This window comes from Theobroma cacao, chromosome 5 (assembly GCF_053813885.1).
Source record: "Theobroma cacao isolate CCN51 chromosome 5, ASM5381388v1, whole genome shotgun sequence".
Lineage (NCBI taxonomy): Eukaryota > Viridiplantae > Streptophyta > Magnoliopsida > Malvales > Malvaceae > Theobroma > Theobroma cacao.
In genome coordinates this window covers 38,718,921-38,726,968 of record NC_142643.1, presented here as the reverse complement: position 1 = coordinate 38,726,968, position 8,048 = coordinate 38,718,921, and positions in this window count along the sequence as shown.

The window sequence follows — 8,048 nt, the reverse complement described above, 5'->3', positions numbered from 1 at the left end:
ACAAAAAGATATGATATTGAAAAATAAATGAATAATCATTTTGAATTAAATTGTTGCTTAATTCAATTTTACCAAATAATTAAATTATAAAATTTAATAAAACGCATATTGCATCAAACTAGAAAATATATGAATCTCACTGTATTTTCATTTTAAATTCCAATATGTCATTATAACAAAAATATGGTAATTTTTGAGGCCCAAAAATGGTAAATTTTATATGTTTGAAATAAATTTCAAATAGAAAATTATTAAATTGTCTAACAAAAACAATTGATGATGCATAAGCATTTGACTGAATGTTAAACAAGACTTAATTTTAAAACTCATGAAAGAACTTGACATTTAAAATAAATGCTTCTTACAAATACTACCATTGTTTTCAAATTAAATGTCTTTTTTATTATTTTAAAATGTTTTCAAGCAAAGTTTATGTTTTATAATAGATTTGAAGAGTGTGGTGATGATTTTGAGTGGAATGTAACAAAGCTTAATGGAGCTGATTGTGCACATGTGTAGCATTCGATGAGTCATGAGAGTTTGTTAATGAAGCACGTGACAAGCATGTGACAGCAGTTAGATTAATTGTTAATTGATTGATTAGTTAGTCTGTTAATCAAGATTTGTTACTAACTAGTTAAGATTACATGCAGTATAAATACTGCAATTGAAAAGGGAAAAAGGGAGATAAAAATAAAAAAAGTAAATATTTTGGACTTTTGGTAATAAAATGCCTTTATGTATATATAAAATTATATATAAGGAGGGAAAAACAGAAGAGGTAAAAGGTGTGAAAATTTGTTTGTCATATTTTGTTGTTTTCCTTTTTTGATTCTTCCTTTTCTTAAGTATTTTCTTTTAAAAATTTCTAATTTAAAATTTTTTAAAAATAAAAAATCTGTAGTTCTAGAAATAGCATATATAAATTAATAGTTCTACAAACACTTATTAAATTGTTTTCTTCACTTTTTCACGGGGCAAAGAGTTTAGTAAAGCTCCTGCTCAAAATATCATACCAAAAGTTGTTTTATTTCTCTTTTTGGAAATTTTATTCTCTTCCGTATTTCAATAAATTCTTATTTATTTAAAGTTTAAAATAATAAAAATTAGTTGACCATAAAGTTTTAATTATATTTAATAATAAAAAATCGCTTGTTTCGTTTATAAGCAAACAATATTTTTTTGAAAAGCAAGGAGATTTCATTAATAGGATGGGAAAAAGATTTCCCCTGTACAAGAGGCACAGTGTACAGCCAAAGCAAAACAAAAGGAGTATTGGTTAGTATGCCCATCTCCTGAAGGGGTATACTTCTCCAAAACTCCTGTTCAAAATTAAATCACACATCTGGACTCAAAGGTTCCTCGTAGACTTAAAAAAAGAGTCAGCAAAAAAATCAGTCCTTCCATTCAGCATTCTGGAAAAGAACCACCAAGACCGATTTGGAGTCCTAACCTTCCGTCATTTGAGAATCCAGAAAAACATCTCCAAAAAGCACAAAGATAGCAATTTAATCCATCCCATAGTAGAAAAAACACACAGGAAATCCAAGCAAAATCATCCAGCTGGCTTTTTGAAAAAATATGGGAGTATCATCAACAAAAAAGGGGGGTTCGTACCTTGTCAGATGATCTCACCAGATAAAGTGATGGAGAAAAAAGAGAAACGAGGTAGGCTGCCCCTTTTAAGCCCAGGAAGCTTACATCGGGTTATGAAATTCAACCAAGTCAACTTCTCTGCCCACTCCCTTCTTAACCAAGAGATCAGCTTCCCGATTCCCTTCCCTCAGCGTGTGTCTAATCTTCCAATCTGTCGCTTTTTTCTTTAAGACTTCTATGTGCAACATCCATTTCCTCAACCTCCAAGGTGTTTTAGAAGGGTCATTAATCCACCTGATGGCATTTCGTGAGTCACTCTCGATAACAAAGGAATGGTTGTGCGCCCATATGGAGTTTGAGAACAAGATGAAAGCTTCCCTGATGTCCAGATATTCTACCAAATTTAAATCTCCTCTGCCTATAGCTTTGGAAAATTTGATAAGGACCTCCCCCTTTTCATTCCTAAGTAAGCCTCCGATTCCCGCTTCACCCGGGCTTCCATTCGCAGCACCATCGACATTGAATTTTATTGCATTGGCACCTAGTTTCTCCCAAATAGTTAAGGGTCTTATGTTCTCATCTCTCTGCTGATTGAGACCAATAGCAGGGAATCTGTAAATATCAGTGATCGAACTAGCAGTATCTTGCCATCTAGCCTTAACCCACATAGCCACTCTAAGTTTAATCAGTTCCCAAATGAGTTCTTTGTCCCAAACTTTGTTGTGAAAAACCACCTCATTCCTGCCAATCCATACGGTCCAGGTAATAGCGAACATCGTTGTTTTCCAGACCCTTTCACAATTTGATGCCATCTTAATGTTGTTCCACATAATCGTCAGCTCTTTGAATCTTGCTGGCATAACCCAAGCTAAACCCCACTCATTACACCAATCATGCCACAGATTTATCACGCTTTTGCAACCAACAAATAGCTGATCCACGGTTTCCATGGACTCGTTACACAGCGGGCAAGATGCATGAGCACTGTTGATGATCCCTCTCTTCAGTAACTCTCCTTTGACTGCAGCCTTATCATGCAAGAGTTGCCAGACCAGAGTTACTGTTTTGTGCGGTGCTATGCCCCTCAATCCCATAACAAACACATGAACACAATTGTTAAAATTTGCAAACAATATTATAAACCAAATAAAGAGCACTATTCATTATTTATTATTAAAATTTGCACATAACTATAGAAAGCAGGCCATAAGAAACGAAAATATAACATAACATAACACAGTAACAAACACATGAACACACAATGATCTATTGGCTGCCAAATTTTGGCTACTAGTAATAGATTACTGGTAGTGCATAATGCACTTTGTTTACTTAGTAAGCTTTTGACAACCAATTATATAAGCAAATTAAATACCCCACCAAGCACTAGAAATTGTAGCCGAAAATTTTTGAGAAATTTTCGTCACCAATTTCAACAGTTGTGGTGTATCCTCCGAGTTTACTAGTTCTGGTAGGTTCAGCATTGGATACCAACGCATTAAAAATTACAGCCCAACGATTGATAGTGAAAGCGCTTGCTTGTTCAATCAAAGTATAGGCCTGCATTATATAAGTAGCATGTTAGTTTAATTTTTACTTGTTTGGAAAGCTTTAAAATGCATGCTAAGTTGTAAAGTGGTTAATTTGATAAAGATTAGAGAATAATTTTATTATTGTATACCTTATTAGCAGAATTGAGCTAATTGAACCAAGCAAATACTACGTCATAGGCTTTGTCAGGGGTAACTTGGATGCGATACACAACAGTTCCTTGTGAACCGTTTTGATTTCCAACGTGCTGAAATGTACTATCCCATTTGATAAGATCTGATTGGATTAAGCGCTGCCAATTCCATTACTTCCTTGCCAATCATTTGAAACCTGATAAATGAGCTTTGTAGGGGTAATGTTTTTAATATTACAAATGGTGGTGGTAACTTAAGCCATCTAAGTGTTCTGCTTAATCCTTTTGCCTGTAGGTATCGTGTTTGTGCATGTTGAGACTACTGCATCAATCAGCTATATATTACTAGTTTGTTGGGTGTAAAACGACATATCATCTATATCTTGGTCCATGCGTTGGCTTTTCCATATTGTTTTCTTCCTACCCACCCAAAATGCATGTGTAAAGAATTTTTTTTTTTTGTTTGTTTACTATACTTGTCCGTACCAAAAAAAGCACATGCTATATATGACAATGAGATGGTGTACTAAGAAACTAGACATAGCCATTTACAAACTTTAGCTTCCAAACACCAATCGATTTATAAAAATTAGCTTTTTATTATAGAAAAAATTAGTTCATGTGACACCGCTCTGTAGGTTGGAAGGGGAAATAAAAAATGGAAAAGAAAAAGTTCAATTTTTATTTTCAATAATAAAAGAAAAAGTTTTTTACTTGCAACAAATCTAAACAAGATAATTTCAAAAAATAATGTAAGTTACAATGTGAAATAATCAATCTCCTAGTTTCTTTTAAAAAGTAATGATATATCTATACCCCTTAATTTCATATATATAAATACTTGTTTTTCCAAGTAATTTTATTAATTGAGTTAATGTGTCTTAACTCGTTGTACCAACTTAATCACTAATATTATATATTTGTATAGATAAAACTAAATATATTTTAAGAAACGGATAAAAAATAGTATTATCTCACTCTAGCATCCTAAGTAGGGCAATAATAGATTTTGGTGAATCTCTAACATTGTCCTAATAATGATTCGCTTGTTCAAATGTGGATAATAATTTTTAGTTTATCTTTTTTTAAAAAAATAATTTATCACCCCAAGTGTATGCTTGGTTCGTGAAATAGAATAGTGGGGAATAGAATGGCTATTCTATAAGAATAAAATAAAATAAGAATAGTTATTACGTAAATTGATTCACTAAATGAAATAGGATAAGAATTACTATTATGACTTATTTTAATATTAGATGGTAGACTTGTCAATTTGTATTTTCGTATTTTAATCATTTCAACACGAGTAAGACACAAAATATGATAAGACTAAACCTAAACACGATACAAATAATGATTTATATTAGCATATGAAAACACATATACAAATACGTTTAATAATTATGTAATACAATATGGCACGACACGATTAATATGTTTATTAAATGTATTAAGATTTTTTAAACGACACAACACGATTAATAAATATGATCAAGTATAATTTTTTTTGTAACTCAATTAATACATTTAAGACGTTTAACATGATTAAGTTAAAATATTTTATAATTAAATATAATTTTATTATTCAAATTTAAAAACAATAATTATAAAAACTATTATAGTAAAATAAAAATAGCATTAAATATAATAAAATTTAATATAAGTAACATATATAAAATTCATTATCATACTAATAAAATTCATCATTAACATCTAATCTTAAAATATTATAATTTATAATATTCATTATTTTAATAATTTATTAAAAATATTAATATATTGTTATTTAAATTTTTAATATGATTATTTTTTTATTTTTAAATATTAGTAATTTATATTGTATTGAAAATATTAACAATTTATAATATCTAATTAGGGTAAACGCCGAGATTGTCAGTTTCAATACTTCCTTGCCAATCATTGGGAATCTGATATATAAGCTTTGTGGGAGTAATGATGGTGGTGACTTGAGCCATCTAAGTGTTTTGCTTGATCTTTAAGCTTGTGGGTATTGTGTTTGTGCATGTTGAGACTACCGCATCAATCATCTATATATATATATACACACACTAATTTATTTTGCATAAAACCACGTATCATTTATATGTTGCTTCATGCCTTGGTTTTTCCATTTTGTTTTCTTCCTACCTACCCAAAATGCATCTGCAAAGAAAAAAAATTTATAGTGTGTGTGTTATATTTGTTCGTACCTCAAAAGGCATTAGGTGTACTAAGAAACTAGACATTGCCATGTTATTAGAACTTTAGCTTCTAAATATCAATCAATTGTTAAAAATTAGCTTATTTGTCAAAAAAAAAAATAGGTTCAATTTTTATTGAAAATAAAATGTGAAAAAGTTTTTAACTTGCCATGAATCTAAACAAGATAATTTCACCAACAAAAAAATTACAATGTGAAATAATCAATCTCCTAAATTTTATTAAAATTGACCCCCACACACCACCATACATCCTTATTTTGAATTTCTCGTAATATAATCACCCAAAAATCATTTCTTTTTGCATCATCATTAAGGCATACACATTAAAAAAACAACATCATTTTAGATAATGCCTTACCCTTTCAGTTACCAAGATAAAATTATCGTGCAAACTCTTCCATGATAAAAAAAAATCATCTCTCCACATGGTGATAAGGCCCCCAACACGTCCCTCAAAATCAACACAACAGTGAACTCTTTCTTTGCACCAAATTAATATATAAGATGTGGTAATTATATTGTGATTCATCTATAAAATTTCTAGATATAAGTCTTTTTATTATCATAACAATTAAAGAGACCGTTCTATTATATTAATTTTTTATAATTATTTAGGGTTTATGAAGGTTTACACCACCTTCAACTTATGAGATGCCTTTTGTGAAACAAACCCGTGAGACCAACGACTCAAAGCAAATAATACCTCACAACGAATAGTGTGGATCGTGACAGTTGATATCAGAACGAACTTTGAATACTAGTAGTGTGTCACTAAGGACAGTTGGCCCTTGTTGAAGTGGAGGAGAATGTTACGGTTCTCGCATGAATATGAATTCCACATCATCAAAACAATACTTCTAACGGATAGAGAGAAGCAACAAAATCTCATATCGAAGAGAAACTCCCAACGGGCTGTAAGGGAGGATGTCATGATCGATTGGTTTTGTACTATAGTGATACTGAGCTTATAAGAATTCACATCACTTTCAACCTGTTAGGTCCGTTTTGTGGAATAAAACCGTGAATCCAAAAGACCAAAACAGATAAGGATTGGTGCCCCTTTATATTATTATGCCATGTGTCCGACATCGTTTATTTATTAACTGTGTTTATGGTTTGTTATCGTTAGTTCAAAACTAACAGAGGATTTTTACAGTTAACTTTACTGCTTCTAATGTCCTGTTGCAGAAGTATCTGTGCACAGGGGTGGTTCTCTATGCTTGATTTGCATCAACTATGGGTGTGATTTAATTTTGTGAGGTAGACCCAGTAGCTGACTTGGGTATACGTTCCAAAATTTTTTCCAACTCCAGCTTTTGTTGTGAGCAAGATTTTTACAATGGTTATGTTTGCGTAGAGGGGCGTGCTGTTCGGCTTTGCGTTTATGGTGGATGCTTTAATTTTGGGTATTGTCCATTCTATCCAAGTGTATAGCATGAGGAGAATTTACCTTCTCTCCTCTCTAATGAGATCCCAACTTTCAAAAACAAAAATTATCCTAAATTTATTCTCAAGTGCTTCATACTCACTCTTCTTCTTCCAAACCTCCAATTTGTCTCGTCATCAACCAAAGACAACCACTTTTCAAAAGCCCACACTTGTTAAATTGTTTTCTTCACTTTTTAATGGGGCAAAGAGTTAAGTAAAACTCCTGCTGAGAATATCATAAAAAAATTGTTTTATTTCTCTTTTTGAAAACTTTATTCTCTTTCGTATTTCAATAAATTCTTATTTATTTAAAGTTGGAAAAATGTTTTACAATTTTAATTCCAACAATAACAAAATTAGTTAATCATAAAATTTTAATTATATTCAATAATCAGAAATCTCTTGTTTCGTTTCTAAGCAAATAATATTATAAACCAAATAACTATTTATTATTAATAAAGCAGGTCACATAGGATACGAAATATAACATAACATATCACAGGAGCAAAAACATGAACACATAATCTATTGGCTGCCAAATTTCGTCTAGCAGTGATAGACTACTAGTAGCGTATAATGCACTTTATTTACTTAGTAAGTTTTTGACAACCAATTATATAAGCAATTAAACAGCCTACTAAGCACTAGAAACTGTGGCCGAGAATGCTGGGAAACTTCTGTCATCAATTCAGCAGTTGAGGTGTATCCTCCGAGTTTACTGGAACTGGTAGGTTCAGCATTGGATACCAGTGCATTAAAAATTGCAGCCCAACAATTAACAGTGAAGGCGCCAGCTTGATCAATCGAAGTATAGGCCTGCATTATACAAGTAGCATGTTGGTTTAATTTTTCCTTGCTTGGAAAGCTTTAAAATGTTAACAAGTAAAGTGGTTAATTTGATAAAGACTAGAGATTAGTTTTATTATTATTATTATTATTATTATTATATACCTTACTGGCAGAATTGGGCTGGTTGAACCAAGCGAATGCTACGTCATAGGCTTTGTTAAGGGTAACTTGGATGCGATACACAACAGCTCCTTGTGAACCGCTTTGATTTCCAACATGCTAAAACGTAGCCGTCACATCTGATAAAATCTCATCGGGGTAAGCGCTGC